Below are 21,939 nucleotides of genomic sequence, written 5' to 3'. Positions count from 1 at the left end.
CTATCTAGTTTTAAATCTGTTTTGAATATTAGTGTCACACCCGAAGACATCTGAGCATGTTCTCTCTGCTCTTCAGGCCTGTTTGTCCTCAACAAGCTTTATCCAAGTGAGTCCCAACTTTTGCTGGAGGTCTTTTTGTTGAACTTGAGAAAAGTTTCACCTGAACATTTGAAAGGAAAAACAAAACAAAACCAAAAAAAAAAAACACCTGAATTGTGAGCGGAGAAGCTGGGAAGGCCAAGTGGGCACCCTCTGCCTGAACCCAGGCCTCGCCTGGCACAGTGGCTGTGGGTACCTGTGTGATTTCCCATACGTGTGTGTGTATGTGTGTGTTTTGTGGTACAAACATTTAATGGAGTATGTGTTGTCCTGTGCGTTTTGATGAAGATTTGGACTAAACCACGGGAGGGAAGGAAGGGCCGTTGAGTCCCAGGGCCTGGTCGTTGACCTGGAAGGGTGGTTTCTATCAAGTGCATCTGGAAGGTTCTTAGGCAGGTGAGAGCCGGGTCAGGTGTGAAGGTGGGGGTTGTGCCTGGGTCCCCAGCACCTTCAAAGAGCAGAGCCCCCGTGACCAGATCTCTTCTCCTGCTGGAAATATCTGCCAGTGCATGAGGGTGGAGCATGGGCCTCCTTTATTTCAAGCGTGTCCCCACTTTTCTGTGCTGTGTCTACCTGCTCCTGTCCGCATCCCGCAGGCATAGGTAGCGAGTTCCCCAACATCCCCAGCGCCAGGCTGTGCTGGGGGCGGAGATGGAGTAGCATACTAAGTATTCCTTTCTTTCTTACTTAAAATAGCACGGCGTGTTTTTGAAATTGAATTGCGCGGTAAGCATCTCTTCGTGGGCTTGGCTCCAACGCAGGAGGCACCACAGTCTTGCATTCAAAGAATGAGTGACGGCTCGTGGGACAAAGTTTCCTCCAGCCCCATCCCAGACCTATTCCATCAGAGTCTGTAATCTAACATGCTCCCTGGGTCCTTTTAAAGTTTGAGAGGTGCTGTCTCTGGAACTTGGGGTGCTTGTGTGAACTTGGGCACACGTTTGAACCTCCCTCACCTCAGTTTCCCCATGTATATACTGGGGACAGGAGATGTTGGACCTGAGGAGGCAGCCCCACTGCTCCTCAGGGAATCTAGTGGGGAGCTGGTGTCTAGGGTCACCAGGGTGGGGGGCTTTCTCAGAGCACAATGTCCACCGTCCAGATCAGCCACTGCAGCAGCCGCTGGACAGCTCCGAAAGGCTGCCAGAGCTGACCTGCGGGGGTCTGGTCGGGCTCCCCTGCAATGCCAGACCCCTGCCAGCCTTGCTCAGCCCCTGCCACCTCGGAGAGCGCCGTGTCCTAGTGCCAATCAGCCGCACAAATCCCAATGGGTCCCAACAACAGGTGTCTCATTAAACATCGCTCGCCCTCCCAGGCTCACCACTGACAGGCACCAAACTCGCACTCAATCACCGCTTAATCACAGCCAAACTCCATTAACAAGTCATACTAATTACCAACTTCTAACAGTGTCTCCAGTTTGGAGGCAAAATACCTTATTCTTTTTTAGGTGAAAACTGGCTTGTGATCCTTCAGAAAGACCCATAATTAGGTCCTTTAAAATTGGGGATCAGGGCAGGAGGCGTGGGAAAAGCCAGGAGACCCTGGTGGCTGTGGTCCTGACGGTGCACGGTTCCAGGCTCTGTTTATTTTCACTGCGTGCCCGCCGGTGGCCCACAAGGGTCCAATTAGCCTGTTACAGATGCTTGTATTGGTTCCATCCTCTTGTCTCATCCTTCTTTCCTTTTTTTTTCTAGAAGGGATAAACTTGTAGCACAGATTGCAAGCCTGCGGGCATCCAAAGATCAACAACTAGTTTTCTGTGATCGAACCCCCCTGTGAACTTTCGTAAACACTCATTTGCAGAATACCTAATGCATCCGCTGGGGCAGGGAGGGCCAGGGCCTGGGCGCCAGGTGCCCGGAACAAGATCCAGTGCATTTCGAAATGGCCAGAGGGGAGACGTTCTTGGAATAGGAGCAGCTTTTCAGATTGACTTTTCTTTGCCATTTAATTTTTTTTGGGGGGCTTCACAATAAAATTGTTAATATTTATTATTATTTGCACTACCCTTTCCATCTGAAGGCACTCCATTTTATTATTGGAAAGGGGTCTTGCTTTTTAGAAGAACTTATACCACATCTGAAATGTCCTTTGTCTGATATAATAAACACACAAACAGAAAAAAAAAATATCCTATTGTAACATGGACACGCCCTTGAGCTCAGACATGAATCATGAATAGTGCCACCCTGGTGGCTGAGTTTAAGGTCAGAGTTGCCAGTTCTAGCAACAGAGGGAAAGGCTTAGGACAAGAAAGAAAATATGTTAGAGTTTGGGTGATAACCTTTGCCCCAATTTTCTTGTCTATGGCGGGGCCATGTACACCAAACATCTGAATCAATCCCACTGTTCCCAGAAGCATTCAAGATGGAATGCAACCATGTTTTGAAATCTGTGATTTCCATGTGCCTTGATGGATATAAGAGAGTAGTTTTGAGGACTCTGATTTACATAATTTCCAATAAAAATGTCATCTCTGAGGAATCAAAGTTTTCAAGTATCCATTCTGCAAGTTTTTAGTCATTCCAAGCCTCAATGGGATTAAGTGTCAGAGATGGGGCTCAACATTTAGAGGAGAAAACCTTGAATTCTATGGGGGTGCTTGAGTATTTTGGATGCTACCATTTAAATAAGGATAATATGGCATAGAAAGAGTGTGGTTTGGGGAGGCAGACAGAATTTGACCCATTTTTTTAAACTGGTTTTTGACTATTACATAATTTAGATGTCATTAGACCCTGTATCTAGAATACTGGAATGGTACCTCATAGTACTAAGAATGTTAGAAGAAATCATGAGTTTTAATATTCTTAGCTGTGACCCAGCTGTGTAGTGGGTACTAAGTAAGACTGTTAGCAAATTCCTCCTCTGCTAGCTAGCTTCTTTGGAAGCTTCCAGAATGGAACCCATTTACTAAGCAGCAGATCATAAATCCCAGACAGTGAGCTGGAGGGAAGTTAACTGCTGGCAGTTGGGAACCCAGGCATGGCTCACTAGATTGGGTAGCACTCCTATGGCTTTAGGTGGATGATGGAGTCCCAGGAAGCCTAGCAGGCTGTGGGAGGGTTAGGGGGCAGGAGGAGGGAAGGAGACTCAGATGGGCAACTTCGTATTGAGACCAGAAGTATTGAGGACTATAAAATCATTAGCCTGTGATTCTGGAGGGAGTTCTGATCCTGGCCACCTCTTGATCCCTCCCTGCTGATCTTTTCCAACATGTACACTTAGGGGGTTCCTTCTGGGAAATGCAACTTAGAGTTGGTAATGGGAAGTCTGTAGGAAAATTGGATTTCTCTAATAGGCATGCATTCCAGAGTCATTTAAAAAAATACAGAATAGTTTTTCTTCTCCTTCTTCATAGAAACTCATGAAGATCAATTAGGTCTAAAGTATCAACATTTAAGAGCTGCCACTCAAGACCTTTTTTCTTTCAAATTATGGGCATTATCTTGTGTTGATGTGATTAATTCTAAGAAGCTGGTCAGCTAATAGGGACAACGTATAATAGAACTCTCCACTCACCAATAAACATGTGAGGCCTCAATAATAAATACTATACTTTGTAGAAGGAACTGGAAAAACATACATTTTCTTTGTTTCAATAAGCCCATGTAATTTTTCCAGTTTTTTTTAAAAATGAGAAATTTACTTGGTAACTCTTGAGTTTTAGGTAATATTAAATTTATGTGTATTTTCATTTCCTATACTGATGATTTGTACCAGTTCCCTCAGACATTGGGTGGCAAGCTCAGATTGCTCATGTAAGCTTCCTGTCATATTTACTACACATTTAGTTTGATACAGACCCACATATTTATTATTGTTTCACAAGTTACAATTTTAAATTTCAAGTTATCTGGGTTATTGAAAAGCATTCTCAAGTTTGTAACCTCATTGTTGGGTTAAATTGTCATTTTGTGACAATCCCCATAACAGACAGAATGTAGGATAGAGGAACCACAGGTTGGACATATGAACTGAAGAATGTTCTGGATGGAGCCAGTCCTGAGATCTTGATTAAGCTCATTGAGTCTTGTTTTTCTCATACGTGAAGTGAGAGAGGTGATGCTATTGTTTCTGAGGTCAATCTGTGGATAGAACTGGACAAAAATACAGCAAATATTTTGGCAGTGCATGAGAAAACAGAAAGACACTTTAGGGATGTCCCAGTGAGGACTGGGCCTGTAGAGTGGAAGAAGAGACACATTTGCCATGACTTATAAATTCCAGGCTCACTTTCTAAGAGAATAGATAGATAGAAAATATCTGTGATTTTTCGGTGTTATAAAGTTTCTGGAGTGTTAATACTGTTTTGGTTTGTGGCTCAAAACCACATCTTACTGAAAACTAAGATGGAAGCTTACTACAGGATGCTTAATTGTTCTTGTATAGGAACTTTTACATTAGAGCTCAGAGACCTCAAAGAGGTCCTTAGATGAAGTTCAAGGGGTTTAAGAGCTTGGGTGGGAGAGAATTTTTCTAATAGAAAAGTCCAACTTAATGTTATATAAGTTAGCTGAATAAAAAAGAGGAATTCAGACTTTGGTTCAACCCAAGTTGGAGTAATGGAACGGATTTGTCCTCTGCCTGAAAAAAGTGAAAACAAAATAGAAAAAAATATATGAAAACTCGTTTTGAAGTCATTGGGTAAGAAGCAATGAAGGACACAATTTTTACTGTGAGACAGGAAATCAATATGGAGAGCCTTATACTTTTCTGTCTTACTTCTTTAGGACTATAGCTAGGCTATGCTACAAGGAGGAGTAATTAGGACAGAACTGACAGATCCTGAGCTGGAGAGAAGTACCTGAATGTTTGAGGAAACCAAGGTCACAAAGGCATGAAGTACAGAGCACTGGAGAGGAAAGAGTTGCAATCAGAAAATCTAGAATATTTGCAAATTAAAGTTTCCTTGGACTGTTTAGCAGAGCGTACACCAGCTCGTTTGTAAGGAAACTAGATGTAGGGGAAAACAAACAAACAAACAAAAAGCATCTGAAAAGCTTAAAACAGGGGTGTCTGTTTCTCACATAGGATTGGGAATATTGTCTATTCTCACCGGTTGGACTGTAAAACCTTATTAATCACAGGGCATTGGATAGAATCGTCAGGAAGGTAGTGAGTCAGTAATGGAGAATAATTAGTCTTAGACTGAGCAATGTGCATGACCCGCCTAACAAATCACAAAGGCAAGATCCGAAAGGATAAAATTATTTCCAAGTAATTAAACCACATTACAGAATAAAGATCAAGGATATTTATGGGAATACAAAATATCCAAAACTCAAAAAGGTAAAATTCACCAAGCACAGATTTCTACACTTGCAAAGAAGCAGGAAAACAATCAGAAGTGACCAGGAACTGATACATCTTAGAATTAGTAGAGAATACATTATAACAGTGATTATGATTTTATCCTGTGTGTTCAAAATGTTTAGCAGTTACAGAAAGGGTGTGAAAAAGACCCATGTCAAAATTCTAGAGATGAAAACTACCACGTTTGAGAAAAAGCATACTGTGTGCAAGATTCATGACAGAGGAGATGTAGGAGATTAGTAAATTTGAGACTTAGCAATGGAAAATATCTACACTGAAACATAGAGAGAAATTCTTTTTAAAAATCAACAGAGCTTCAGTGAGCTGTGGGATTATATTGCTCAGTTTAATATGCCATCAGGTAATTGGAATCCTTGAAGGAGGATGATGGGGCACAAAAATATTTGAATAACTAATAGCCAAATATGTTCTAAATTTGGTAAAGACTTAAAAGAAGCTTAACAAGTCCCAAACATAAGGAATAAGAAGGAAACTACAACAAAGGATGCAAAATCAAGTTGCTCAGAAACCCATGATAAAGAACAATCTTCAAAGCAGCCAGAGGGAAAAAGACACATTTTATGCAGAAAGAACAAGGTTGAGGATGGTACCATTTTCCTTGTTAGAAATGATGTAAGTGAGAAGATAGCAGAATAAATATTATTATTATTTTTTAATCTTTTTTAAAAGATTTATTTATTTATACAAGAACCGGGATACAGGCCAGATGCGCGGGAGGGTAAGAGGATTCACCAGAGATAGAGCAGGGAATAGAACAGGCAGACTGACTGAAACACATTGCTGAGGGGAGCAGCGGGCAAGTCAGGAGAGGTCTGCCGCGCCACGTTGGATTCTCAACGGCTGGCCAGGATCGAACCCGTGCTGCAGAAGCTGAGGACAGTTTCACAGTGCAGCCCTCAACTTCCCGCATCACCAGGGAGGTCCCAGAATAAATATTATTTGAGACAGTATTTTGAAAGCAGTGAAAGAAGTTGTCAACCTAGAATTCGATGTCTGTTAAAAATACCTTTCAAAACTAAAGATCTTTTCAGACATAGAAACACAAAAAGAAATTAATTGCCAGTAGATCTGGCCTATAAGGAAACTAAAAGAAGTTTGTTCTTAGGCAGAAAAAAATATTGAAGCAGAAGGAAATATGGACCTACAAAAAGTAATAAAGAACATAAAATGATAACTATGTGGGTGAATATACAAAGTACTTTATTATTATTTAAATCACTTAAAAGTTAATCAGCAATTTGAATACAATTCAAATTATATAATAAATGAGCAATTTGAATAAAATTTAGAAATAAGATAGAATAAATTCTTTGAAGTGTCAGAAAACAAATCTTAATAAGTTGATAGCCTAACACATTAGTGCAAATAATATTCAGTTTTAGACCTTTAATTTTTGTATAAGTGTAATAATAATATTTAAAATATTAAAAAGTATTTAATCTTTAAAAATGTTAAAAATATTTAAAATAATATTTTCATTATAATAAATAAAAAAACATGACAACAATAGCATAAAAACTTGAAAGTCTAGATGAAGTGTATTATTTTAAATTTATAATACTAGATGTAAAGTGGTATATTATTACTAGAGCATGGATTGTGGTAAGTGAAAGTTATATATCATAAACTCTGAAACTATAACTATGAAAGGGTTATAGATACTAGCCCAATAAAGGAGAAAAAAATTGGAATAAAAAAATCTACTTAATTATCCAAAATAAAACAGAAAACAAGGAAAAGAACAAAGAGCTGAGAGATAAAGAGAAAACAACATGATATACTTGAATATTCGAGCTTACTTTGGAATAACATTCCTTTGAACATAAACATTTACTGAGATGGGCCATTTTCTTGGGCCATGAGATAAATCAATAAGTTTCTAATGATTAAAGCATATAAAGCATGTTCTCTAGCCACAGTGCAATTAAAATCAATAATATAAATGTATATGGTATATCCCCAATTATTTAGAAACCAATTAACACGCTTCTAAAGAACACAGGTAAGGAAAAATTCAAAAGGGAAATAAGAAAGTATTTCACCTTAATTAAAGTGAAAACACAATATCAGAATATGTGGGATACTGCTAAAGTAGCATTTATAGTACTAAAAAGTTTGATTATAAAATAAGCAAGTGTGTTAAATCAATGACTTCAGCTTCTATCTTAAGAAAATAGAAAAGTAAGTATAAATTAGACCCAAGAACAATAAAGAAAAATCTAAAGTATCAAAGAAAATCTTAAATGTCAAAGAAGAAATCAGTGAAATACAAAACATAAAAGCTTTTGAGTTAATGAAATCAAATACGATTCTTTGAGAAAATAATACAATTCATAAACCTCTAGTCAAGCTAGTCAGGAAAAAAGATCAAAATTACCAATATTAGGAATGATGTTGGTGACATAACAACAGATTCTTCAGACATTAAAAGGATGTGAGGACAATATCATGATCAATTTTAAAACAACAAATCTGATAAGTTAGATAAAATGAGCAATCTCCTTGAAAGTGATGAAACTTATTCATCACTCATGAATAACTCTATAGCTACTAAAAATGTTAATTATACTTTAAAACTACTCAAAAATCCATCTGTCCATCCATCCACCCACCTTCCTGCCCATCTATTCATCCAATCATTCATCTATTCATCCATCCATGGGCACTTAGGTTGTTTCCAAGTCTTGGCTACTGTGAATATTCCTGGGGAACAGGTAGTTTAGAAAACAGTGTTGTTTCCTGTGGCAGCAGGGTGAGAGGAAAGGATTGAGTGTAGGGGAGGGTTCAGTTTAGAGAAAGTGTTATAAAGGGGAATGAACAGACTTTTAGAGGTTACAGATCTATTCATCATCTTGACTGTGTTGATGCAACTTACCTATGTATACATATATCACAACTTATCAAATTTTACACCTTAAACATGGGAAGATTTTGTATTTAATTATACTTCAATCCAGCTTTCTGAAATGTGAAGTTTCATCACATCATCAGTCCTTGGGGGAAATTAATGTTTTTCTTGTATGTAGCACCCAAGAATTCCAGTCTTAGAGGTTGTAGAGTGAAGGGGAAGAGGGAGCTCTTCTCTAAAGTGCTTTCTCACTTTGTGTAATCTATTGTCTTTAATATGTCCCAAATCCCACTTTATTAGTTGATAGAGCGATCATTGTTTTATGAGGCTTTTGTGCATTATAATTCCAACTTTTGAGGCTAAGGGTGTTAGGTCAACAGGAATTGGCTCACAAACTACCCCTCCCAGAAAACTCATATTTCTCCTTTAATTAAGAAGCAGAGCATAACAACTATTTTTATTGGGTGATGCCTGGTGAATGACAGATGTACCCTGTGATGTGCTGCTGTGTACTTCCTGTGTTAAAATGGGTCAATTTGTTGCTAAAACACTTACAATCAAAGGTTCTATTGGCTAAAGATGCATCTCATGCAGGAAGGCTCTGCCGGCACTTACTTAAATATAAATCATGATTTATGCACTGAGACTAAGAACAAAGCTTCTCTAAATTGTCGCTTTGACAGAGCAAATGGAAACCAGGTTAGAAGCTGAAGATTTGATGGCTTTTACACTTATACAAAAATTAAAGGTCTAATACTGGTAGGAGAATATTATTTGCACTAATGTGTTGGGTTATCAGTTTATTAAGAATTTAATAAATTCAAAGAATTTATTTTAACTTATTTCTAAACGTTTAATGCATCTGTATTATAATAGTGGTGTTTTTTAATTTTTTTCACCATGTGAGAATTTGGAGAACAGTTTGGCTTCAAATGTAAATGAATCCAGAATATAATAAAAAGGTAGAAACTGCTAGTTTGGCTTTGGTTGGTTATTGAGATAATAAAATCCTTACTTTATAGAGCCTAGAAACTGATTTTGAGGAAAACAATGTATAACAAAGCCAAGTTTTACCATAATTGCTGTAAATAAGAATGAAGTTCCTGTGGCATATTTCCAGTCACAAAACATCAAACATGACCAGACTTCTAGATAAAGCCTCCAAGCACTTCTAATATACAATCACTTGTACTCATTCATTTGTTCATTTTCCAACCATTCTAGTTCAGGGATGCCAGTGGCTGGAAGCCTCTTCCAGCAGCTCACAGCTCAAGACTGGACCCAATCCTGGACAGGGCATTGGTTCCAGGGAGTATTACGCACATCCAAACTCAGACTGGACAGCTGAGATTGAGACACACCAGTAAACCCCATTGCAATCTTTGGGATGTGGTAGAAAATGGAGCCTCCAGAAAAAACCCACAAAGACATGGGGAGAACATGTCAACGCCACACAGACATTGCTGGGAATGAGTTGTTTTTTTCTTTTTCTTTTTTTAAAGATTTATTTATTTATTTGTACAAGCACTGGGTATAGGCAGAAGCATGGGAGGGTGAGAGAATTCACCAGAGCCAGAGCGGGGAGCAGAATAGGCAGACTGATGAAGTACACTGCTAAGGGGAGCAGCGGGCGGCAGGAGAGGTCTGCTTGCCATGTGGGACCCTCGCCAGCGGCCAGGGATCAAACCGGCGCTGCAGAGGCTGCGGGCAGCTTCGCAGCCCAGTGCTCAACTACTGTGCCACCAGGGGAGGCCCTTTTCCTCAACATTATAATAAAAGCGCATTGGACCAAACAATGTCTTCCTTAGCCTTCTTTTTTTCATTGGGGAGGCAACACACTGGCCAGCGAGACTAGTTCTGACCTACACTCAGGGGTCATTCTTGCACCTGAAGATAATTTCCCTGCAAGTCAATCTTGGTGTGGCTCTGCTTGAAGTGTGTGTGAGCAACTGCTCTTCAGGGTAATAAGGACAAGACCCTAATTATATAACCAGGCTTCTTCATCAATCTTCTGCCCTTTGATCTTCCTGCCTGTGCTGATGATCTTTCCCTGCATGTTAGCTGCAGGCAGAAAGTCTAACTCTTTCAAATGGAGCCCCACCAATCTCTTTATACACACACACACACACACACACACACACACGTGCACACACACTCACACATATACACACACATACACACACTCACCATGCTCATACACACATTCACATGCACTCACACCCATACACACGCTCACACACATGTATACACATACTCTCTCTCACACACGTATACATATTCTCTCTCTCTCTCTCTCTCTCTCACACACACACACACACACTCCTGAGGCTCTCCTCCATGAGGGCAGTGCCCAGGTGACTGCTGACTGACTCACATCCTTCTTGCTTTTGCTCTTCCCGGCTTGGACTGTCCTAAATAGTCCATTTCTGGACTTTAAACTGAATCCATGCTTATTGTTTGCCTGACTGTGAGTTACTTTTGGAAATTGTAGTTTTTGGTTCAGTCTCTGGTTCAACTTTCCCTCGTTATTAGATTCTAAAGCTCACCCCCCAACCCTGGCCCTAACCTACCTGAAAAGCACATGCTATTTTAGTTTTATTTATTTATTTTTTAATTTTATAAATTTTTATATTCTCCATACAATTGCACCCCCTTTATTTTGACCCCAATCCCTCCTTTCCCTGCCCCACCATAGCGAATCTCTGGTTCATAGTTGCTTGTTGATTTTGATTTTTTCTTTCTTATAGTTATTCTTTTTCCTGGTCTCTTATTTAGGTTTTCTAGATTCCTGCTATGAGTGAGACCATCCGGTATTTTTCTTTTTCTTTCTGGCTTATTTTGCTGAGCATGATCCCTTCCAGCTCCATCCATGTTGCTGCAAACTGCATGTGTTTATCTTTTAATCCAAGCTTACCTGCTGTCATGAGCTCTTTCTCACCTGGCCAGGCGACCATGTCATAACATAAATAATGTGTTTGAAAAACCCAGATGTAACTTAAAAATCCATCCTCAAATTGGATTAGTGAAAGTAATTAGCTGGAGACAGCTGTATCTGTGTTAAAATAGCACTGGGGTGACTTGGTCCTCATATTGGAACCCACCACCATTCGCTACAGAATTTGATGGACTTGAACATTTGTAATAACCCAATCAGGGATTCTGGAACTTACATCCCTCTTTGATCAGGCTTTCTCCTGGGTGCTGCATCATTGGGCTCCACATCTATTTCAAGACTAGAGTCATTCATTCTTCAAAGAATGTTGTTGGTGTAGCAATACAGATGAAGGCACCTGCCATCAGTGTTTCAGGGAAATGGATGATGAAGAAGAAAGATGCTCTTTAGGCTTGGATTTGCAATTTCATCAAACTGCTTTGGAATGAGTATTTTGCATTTTTAAAAGGCTCTGTTAACAATAGAACCAACTAAAATTTCTCCATAGTGAGCAAGAGAGGCTAGACTGGCTCGTGCTTAGGTTATAAATACAGCTATTATTGAATTCAGATTTATTAAAGCTAGCACTCCTCTGTTGGTTTCTAATTTATCATAAGAAAAGAAAATACTGGAGTCCTAGGTTTTTGGTATAGGTAAGCTCAGTAGGGATCATTATTCAGGAGATTTTGAACCATGTGTTTGGAGTCCCAAAATTCTCACCCTTATCTCTAGGTGTGGGACAGAGCAGGTCCAGCATACTGTTGAAGCCTGAAACAAAGCAGATAAATGGCCAAGGTTTGGGGTGAAATTTTTTTTAAAGATTTATCCACTTATGCATAAAAGAACTGGGGTACAGGCCAGAGGTGTGGGGGGTGAGAGGATTCACCAGAGACAGAGTGGTAAACAACACAGGCAGATGGACCAAAATACACTGCTGAGGGGAGCAGTGGGGAGACAGAAGAGGTCTGCTGTGCCATGTGGGTATCTCCCTGGCCGGGGATCGAACTCATGCTGCAGTGGCTGTGAATAGCCTCATAGTTTGTGTCTTATAACCCCTGGCGCCACCAGAGAGGCCCTGGGGTGATTTTTTTTTTATCATCAATACATTTTAATTGAAATTAAATTAAATTAAATTAATTAGTTTGCATCCTTGCTAGTGTAGTCACCATAGTCCTCCACCAAATTCCACTGTGCTCTCTCAACACTGTTCTTATTCCTCCCCATCTGAATGCCTCAGCTTTATGGTCAGCTTTCAAGTGTTGGTTTTAAAGTTTGTCTTTGTCTGATCCTTCGTTTGGTTTCTCCATAATCCACATGTTAGTGACACCATTTATCTTTTCCTTGCTTATTTTACTTATCATAATCCCTTGATGTTGCTCCATCCATGTTGCCACTGGCTGAATATGTTTACCTTTGCTAGTCCATGCTAGCTTCCAGTAAATTAGCCACTTTCCCTTTAAAGATTCCTACGAGTCGATGATTTCAGTGGTGGCTTTGGTTACCAAGAGTGGTCTTCTCTATCTGCATGACCCTCTAATTCCGGAGGTGGCAGTTTGTCCTGTGACTAAGAAGAAACTATTTATTTCTGTTTGTTTAGTTGTTTTCTTACTCTAAGGATGGGGGCTGATGACTTCTAAATGCTTTATATATTGTACAGCACTATTTTAAAATGTTTGATAATCACTGATACGGTTCAACATTTTTTTTCAGAAGATCAAATGATGAGCAAAAGACATTATGACAAGATGGTGTAGAAATTGAATGACTATGTTGGTAGGTAGCATGTTTCTGGACTTCTGTCTATTGAGTTTAAATTTAGACACAGAATAAGAATGGATTCATCATGTGTATTTGGTTTTTATATTTTACTTTTCATGCTGTTAATTGACAAAAAGGGTATTTTTCTTCATATCATTTTCCTTAAAATATAGAGCAAAATGTTTCAATGAATTGGTTTGACTGCTCTCCAGTAATTTCATTAGAACAGCACAAGCTTAAAGCTTGCACGCATGAGGTGAAGGAGGATTTGCACCTTATCTGGAAGGAGACCAGTAAGAAAACTGGTATAGGGCCTCCCCAGTGGCGCAGCGGTTGAGTGCTGGTTGAGAAGCTGCCCCGCAGCCTCTGCAGCGCCAGTTTGATCCCTGGCTGCCAGAGTGAGGGTCCCACATGGCGCACAGACCTCTCCTGCTTCCCGCTGCTCCCCTCAGTAGTGTATTTCGTCAGTCTGCCTGTTCTGTTCCCCGCTCTGGCTCTGGTGAATTCTCTCACCCTCCCATGCTTCTGACTGTACCCAGTGCTTATATAAATGAATAAATAAATCTTAAAAAAAAAAAAGAAAACTGGTATAGCAGGGAGTCATAAAACAATAGTGTAAAATTAAACATAACTTAAGCAATAAAAAGGTCAAGAATGTAAAACAATGGAAGTTAGAAAATATTTGATATAAAATAAAAATGAAAGACAACATAGCAAAAGTTATGAGATGTAATGAATTCTACATCTACAAGTTCAATTCTACAACTCAATGAATTTTTGTAACTTTACCAAGTAGTGCATTATTGCTATAATAATTTGAAAATATTTTATTCCCTCAATATTATTATTTTATAATTAACATGTAATTAATAGGAAACATACTCATAAATAAATAAGGAAGAAAATGTCAAATCAGAAATCCAACTTTACAGTTTGAACAGTTAGAAAAACAACAAATAAAACCCAAAACTAGAAGAGACAGAACAGAAGAACAGTAGAGAGAATAAATAGAAACAAAAGATGGTTATTTGAAAATATCAGCAAAATGTATAGACAATCAGTAGATTGACAGTGAAAAAACGAGAATGTAAATAAATCACAGATGAAAACAGGGACATCATTACTAACTTTAAAGAAATAAAACCATATATAAATATATTATGGCCAATTGTATGCCAACAAATCAGATAATTTAGATGAAATAAACATTTCTAAAAACACAGAAATTACCCACACTGATTCAAAACAATCTTGAAAAAGAAGAATAGCCATCTTCTGAATTCAAAATTTACTATAAAGCTGCATCACTTAGGACACTCTGGTACTGGATTAAGGTCAGTCTAGTGGGTGAATAAAATGGGGAATATACACACAAAGGGCATTATTCAGTCAGAAAAATGAGTGAAGCTCTGATACATACATACAGCATGAATTTTTAAAACATTAAACTAAGTGAAATAAACTAGATACAAAAGTGTAAATATTGCATGATTCCTGTAGGAAATCTCTAGAACATGCACATTCATAGAGACATGAAGTGGATTAGAAGGTACCAGAACTTGGGGGAGGGGAGTGTGAGGTGTTTCTGCGTCATGTGTACAGAGTTTCTACTCGTGATGATGAAAAAATTTGTAACTAGATAATGGTGATGGTTGCATAACATTGAGTGTAATTAAAAATGATACTTCATGGTATAGTTCCCACCTCTCCTTTTTATTTCCATCCTTTCTTCTGTTGCTTCTTTCTTTCCTCCTGCCCTTCCACATTTTGTCCTTCCACTTCATCTCCATCTTAGTCATCACCTTCTCTTTTTTCTCCTCCTCTTCCTTTTTCTCTTTATTCATCTTCTAAGAGCCTTCTTGAGATATATTTTTTGTGTCTCAAAATGCATCCATTTTAATTCTGTAACTCAGTGAATTTTTGTCACTTTACCAAGTAGTGCATTATTGCTGTAATATTTGAAAATATTTTTATTCCTTCAATATTATTATTTTATAATTAACATATAATTAATATATATTATAACTTATTATATATAGTTAATCACACACAAACACACACCCCTGACCTATTTTACCCCTAGTCCCAGGAAACCAATAATCTATCTCCTATTTCTCTACATTTTCCTTTTGGGGGCATTCGAAATGTAATTTTAAAATATGTAGTCTCTTGTGTCTAACTTTTTTCATGGCAGATAATGTTTATAATGTTGGTTCATGACAGTATGTGTTAGTAGCTTGTTTATGTTGTTATATTGTTTATATTGTTAATATTGCATGTTCTCCCATTGTATGGCTAAGCTGCACTTTACCTGTCCATTCAACAGTTGGTGGACATTTAGGTTACTCCCAGTTTTTGGTTATTATAAATAATGCTGCTATGAAGACTCACGCTCAAGTATTTTGCACATATGCCTTCATTCTCTTGAGTGTATACCTATAAATAGAATCTCAGATCATAGGAAAGTTTTATGTTTAACTTTTTTGAGACCCTGCCAAATTGTATTACAATCTAGCAGCACCATTTTATAATTCCATCAGCAATGTAACAAGTCCTGGTTTCTCTACATCCCTGCCAACATATGTTATTCCCTGTCTTATTTATTAGAGTCATCTAATATGTGTGAAATAGTATTTCACTGTGGTTTTAACTTGTATTTCCCTAATGGCTATATCTTTTGGGTGCTTATTAGGCATTTGTATATCTTTGGCTACATAGTCATATTTTTGTATACTTTTTAAATTGGATTGTTTGCCTTATTATTGAATTATAGGCATTCCTCGTAAATTCTAGAGATATCTTTGATCAGACATGTGTTCTGCAAATATTTCTGAGTTTGATGAGACTCAGTGGAGGCGAAGATTGGGGGTCAGCACTAGAACACAGGACTGTGCTATTATAGCCCCCACAGCTCTTTTTCTTACAAATAACATTTCTTCTTCTGGAATTGTGTAGTCGTGTGAAAAGTCAAACTGTTTACATTGCTAGAGATCCAGAAAACATCTCCTAGATGCCAGGAAAGACATAGTGCCCTCCTAGGCTTGGAGGGAGGAGAGACAGGAAATGTTCCCTTGTAGCAATTGGTAACAAAATAAGCTCTCAAAGAAAACTTCCAACTGTGTATATATACCACATCTTCTTGATCCAGTCTTCTCTTTTTGTGCATTTGGGTTGTTTCTATAGCTTAGCTACAGTAAATAGTGCTGCTATAAACTTAGGGGTGCAGGTGCCCTTTTGAATTAATGTTTCTGTGTCCTTTAGGTAAATACCTAGGAGTGGAATTGCTGGATCATATGGAAGCTCTGTGGTATATAGACACCATGGAATGTTACTCAGCAATCAAAAAAGATAAACTCATGCAATTTGCAGCAACATGGATGGAGCTGAAAGGGATCATGCTCAGCAAAATAAGCCAGAAGGAAAAAGAAAAATACCGGATGGTCTCACTCATAGCAGGAATTTAGAAAACCTAAGTAAGGGACCAGGAAAAAGACTAATTATAATAAAGAAAAAAATCAAAATCAACAAGCAACTATAAGCCAGAGACGTACTAATGGGGTGGGGGAGGAGGAGAAAAGGGATTAAAGCCAAAATTAGGGGGGTGGGAATTGTATGTGGAATATAACCAAAATGAAAATGCATGCATTGTGCAAAAATGAAAAATGATGTAAAAATTACATTAAAAAAGAGAAAACGTCCAACTTGTTACATATAATTTTGATAATACAGGAGGAAAAGGCTTGAGTATGCATGGAATAGGTACTCCTTATAGGTATTTTAGTGAAGCCTTGAATAGGCAGCCTGCAGGTATACAGAACACAGGTGCACAGGCCTGCCTACTAGATGCTTCTTTTGGAACAGGCCTTCCTACGCTTTCTTCAACATTACAGACAAGGCGTTTCAAAGTTGCAAGTTTTATCTTGACTCTGACCTGATTTGAAAACACTTGTTCTCTTGTGAAAACAATATTTTGCAACGTGTGAAAAATGAGAATAGAATCAACTGTGTGAGATAAAAACAAGCCACACTGACTTTTTAAATGTCAACAAATATCAGTGTTGACACGATGCTGGGGATGTTCCTGGTACTAATGCCACCCTCACTTCCTTTATTCAGTGTCGGCTACCCAGTGATTTATGAGCAATTTTCCCACAGTGTTCTTCTGTTTCTCACTTTGTTTCAGTTTGATACCCAAAATATTCTAAAGTGAACAGCACCCTGAATATAATTCGCATCCTAATATGAACAGCATCCTACATTTCTACCCAAATTACAAGTCTGATGCATTATTTAACCACTTTTCTGAATTCACTTCCCTACTTGCTTTGGCATCTTGCTTTACAGTGGGATCATTCCATGGAGGAATATAGATGGGCCTAAAATTTCAGAGAAATCTTGTGGAATCCAGTGAAATGATCCATGCACATGTTTCAAGCAATCTGGGGAAAACAAGTCTCTTCAATAGCTCTAGGTCAGTAAATTTTCTTCCAGGGGAACACTTTTCATTGTCTTGTATGAAATTTATGGATTCCTTCTTCTTTCCTCACTGGCAGACTTCAGATATACACTGGAGTCTGAAGGTAGGTGTGTGTCCCAGAAACTTATCGGTGAAGAAATCCCCAAATTCTAGATGGGGGGGAAACAGTTATAATTGCTAAAACTGCAGTGATATTGCAAAGTATGTGAAAATAACTAGATGTATTGTGTCACATAATTCCTGTTTTTTTATTATTATTATTGTCATTACTTCTGTGGGACAACATGAGATCTTTATTTTTCATCAAGATTAAAAATATAAACAAAGACACTACAAACATCAAGACCTACTTCTGCTCAAATCAGCAGCTCATATCAGCTTCTCCTTGTGACCTCCCATCCCTCTAACTTTTTTGCAACATTGATCTACAACTAGTATTCTCAGAATTCCCTTGAAACAAGATTCTCATGAAATCAAATCAAGATGGAACAAAAAAAATGGTTGAGATAATTCGTATTTCTGGCATGAATTCCTTTAGGTTTTTGGCATTTTTCTTCTTGAAAGAAAACAAAATTGCTCCTTGATATTGATTTGCACCAATAATGTAGGTGTGAAGAATATTGGAAGTAATTAATCACTCAGTGTGAGCTCCAGGAATACTAATCACAGAAAAAAATGCCATTAAATCTGACCTGAGGTTAAATGTAGATTCTCAAAAAATTGTTTATTATGTTTTAATAAACAGAATCATTTAAAATACACCAAGGGGTTTGCATGCTCAGAAGCGGACCACAGAGAATCGTAGGAAGTAACTGAGCAGAGTAGTTCGGTGCTGGGAACTGTGTTCTGGTTGGTTTGGTTTGTGAGTGTGGTATTTATTCTGTATCCCTGGAATTGTGGCCGGGGCTCCAGGGCACACTCTTCATGCGTTGTATGGTGCAGGTGTGGGGGACACATGAGAGAAACAGGCTTTTCCCAGCTCACAACTTGTGAGACATGCACCGACCCGTCCTCTCCAGCCGGTGGTCTACAAGAAGCTGGACCCAACAGGTGACAGGAAAGAAGGCATCCCTCTCTCCTGACCTCCCCCTGGGCTGATCCTTGGTTGGAGACCAATCAAGTTGAAAGCAGAGGCTGATAAACGTCTCCATCAGGAACAAGTTTTGACTTTATGGGGTTAACTTATTCCAATGTGCTACACCCATTGAAGGGGAAGCTTTCTCTCTTTTTTATTTTATATATTTTTGACATCACTCTTCATTTTTGTACAACGTATGCTTTCTCACCTCCGTTATAGTCCCCATGAAATTCCCACCACGAATTCACCCGTGTACCATCACCCTAGTTCCTTGTGCTCTTCCCACTGCTGTTTTAATTCTACTTCCCCTTCCCCCCTGTAGAATGTTTCTGGTTTATAGTTGCCTGCTGATTTTGATATTTACTTTATTATAATATACCTTTTTTTTTTAATTTTCCTGATCCCTTATTTGGATCCTCTGCATTCCTCCTAAAAGTGAGACCATCAGGTATTTTTCTTTTTCTTTTTTCTGACTTATTTCACTGAACATGATCCTGGAAGGGAAGGTTTCTTGGGCTTTGGGGATGCCCTATGTCTATGTATATAACAATATCTGAAGCTCTATAATCAGTCCTCTTGCTACCTGCTCCCTCTTACATGCCACCTATTTGTTTAATTGCCCTAGTTTTTCTTTCAAAAGGTTTCTTCATATTCCATTTCTCTCTGCTTTCCTCATTCAACACTACGTCGCCTCTTAAGAGAATAAGAGTCATACCTTTTGGCCACTGAATATAATTTTAAAACCCTAGGAGTTCAGGATTTGAGTTGGGGTTAATGGAGACCTTCCGATATTCAGATTTCCTGGTACTAGATAAGGCAGGAGTATTTAAGGAAATGGTGATACTCAGATTAAAGATCTAGTTATTTACTGGAAAGTTCCATCGCTGGCTCACCTAAGAGCCTGCCACTGTCAGATTTATTTTCTTCCTACAAAAAGAGAGTCTAGTCTCCTAAGAGGAAGTTATGAACATAATTTTGAAAAAAACTTCTCATAAAAGCAGTTCAAGAGTAGGATTACCCAATCGCTTGTCTTCTCCAAGCGTTTACTTAAGCTCCGGGAGACCTCTGTGCTGTGGGGTGAATGTCTTACCTATCCAGAGTAAATGGATTCTTGATAGTGACATTTTGGGACAGAGAGGAATGGAATGCTTCTTAGTTGGGATTTCACACATGCCATGACAAGACCTACCTCAACTACTTATAGCATAATAGACCGTGTAGGTTTTTTTTTTTTTAAGATTTATTTATTTATTTATCTATTTGTTTATTTATTTATACAAGCACTGGGTACAGTCAGAAGTGCTGGAGGGTGAGAAAATTCACCACAGACAGAGTGGGGAACAGAACAGGCAGACTCACGAAATACACTGCTGAGGGGAGCAGCGGGCGTGGCAGGAGAGGTCTGAGCGCCATGTGGGACCCTCGCCAGCCAGCTGGGATCGGTGCTGCAGAGGCTGCGGACAGCTTCACAGCGCAGTGCTCAACCACCTGTGCCACCAGGGGAGGCCCTAAACGGTGTAGTTTTTAAGTCTTCAAACCAAGCCCTGGTGAAGCCCCAAATTCAGAAGAACAAGAAATCTAATCTCTCCAGAGGCCAAGTTTTCCAGTCTCCAACTTCTGTATGTTTAAGGGCTGAGGGATCCACTCACTCTATAGGGGCCTGTTCTGCTCATGACACTTTGTCTAGAAATAAGAGCAGGAATCAAATCAGTGCACACTCAGGACCCTGTAATCCCAGGTCCCGGTGCCATTACTTTGGGGCTGCTGTGAGGATGGTATCGGTGGTGAAAAGGGCTGCTGTAAACACAGAGGCCATCTCTGCAGAGTCCTGCCTAGCCAGAGTGTACCATCTGGGCTCCTCGGGGTATAACCCTTCAGGTGACACATGCTTAGCCAGCCCCATGGACCTGGCTGGCTCACACCTACCTTCTCTCCTTGCTTACTCCTTCTGCTCCAGCAGCTGCTTCTATTTCTTGAGCCTCTTTAGGATATTGCACTATTTCTCTGCCTGAAAAAGTTTTGCTCCTGGTATTTGCACTGCTGACTCATTATCACAATCTGTCTTCTTTAATTTTGTGGTCTCAGTTCATAAAACAGGGCCTGATATACAGTATGTAGATATTAGCCATTTTTGATAAAACTTCTGAAGTGAAGAGAGGAGACAGAAAATTTATGGATATTTATAGAGTGACATTTATCGGGAAATAATTTTTCATCATTTGTCTAAGTAAAAGGAAAACCAGTTATGGTGACTGTTCCCTTCTGGAAAGCAATGGAGTTGGCAAGTGAGTTCTTAGGTATTTGAGGTCATAGCATGGAATGTGAACACTCTTTAATTAATTTAATGGCAGTGTCAGCACCTCATAATTTAATCATGTTGATTCATGTATATTCTGGGACATCCTGAAGTCCTGAAGTAGTAGATGCAGTGAGCGAGGTGTCTTATTTTGTCTGCCTAATTCGATTTTTTTTTTAGCATTTCAACCAACAGCTTATTGGGCACTTATCACTCACCAGATCCTCGCAAAAGTTAAAAAAAAAGAGAGAAAGAAATTGCATCAGACATGCAGGAGGTGTGTGTTCTTTATCACACAAGGTGATCTTTTCCCCAATTATTTCCAAAAGCTGGAATTGTTTTGCAAAATTATCTGTTGTATGCAAAATAATGTCACCCAAATAAATGAGCTGTTCTTATTAATAGTAAACAAAATCGGTGCATCTCAGTGAAGCCATTTTACCCAACAGAATTCACATTGGCATCATCAAGTCCTTGATATTTGACAGGTGGCACCTGACCAAACATGCAGCGCTAGAGGAGCAGGACCAGACTGATGGGTGCAAAATGCAGGGAGGTGCTTGAGCTCCTGGAGGTCTGGCTGACTCCCTACATTAACTCCTACGCAGCAAGGGGAGGGGGCTGGAGGCTATGAATACATCCCAATGAGCCCCAGTTCAGACTGGCTTCGGGCTAACTTCTCCAGAGGTAGACTTAGTCCTCCCCTTGAAGCATTGAAGTGTCTTCTGCTTTTGCTTTTTTTATACTCCTACATTAAATATTTAAATATGGAAGAACATATACCCATTGCAATCTGTTTAAACATATAGAAGTAGACACTAAAGCTAACACTCTTTTTGGAGCAATTTTAATCAGAACATGTTTAATGTTCAGCTAAAATGATTAGTGGCACTTGGCAAACAAATTCCTTTTTGTCAAGCAATGAAGGAGATATGTTTTAACCTTCCAAGTTCAGACAAGAGAGAAGGGCTTGATCAACTAAAAGTTTGGGGGTTCATTTTTTCCAGTGGGAGGCAGAGTGGAGACCAAAAGCAGCTTGGGTATCCCTTAGCTTGAAGACCAAAAGCAGCTTGGGTATCCCTTAGCCTGAATAGAAGATGAATATCACTTG

This window comes from Talpa occidentalis, unplaced genomic scaffold (assembly GCF_014898055.3).
Source record: "Talpa occidentalis isolate TD23 unplaced genomic scaffold, MPIMG_talOcc4v2.1 talOcc4.14, whole genome shotgun sequence".
Classification (NCBI taxonomy): Eukaryota; Metazoa; Chordata; class Mammalia; order Eulipotyphla; family Talpidae; genus Talpa; species Talpa occidentalis.
This window is presented reverse-complemented; position numbering follows the sequence as displayed.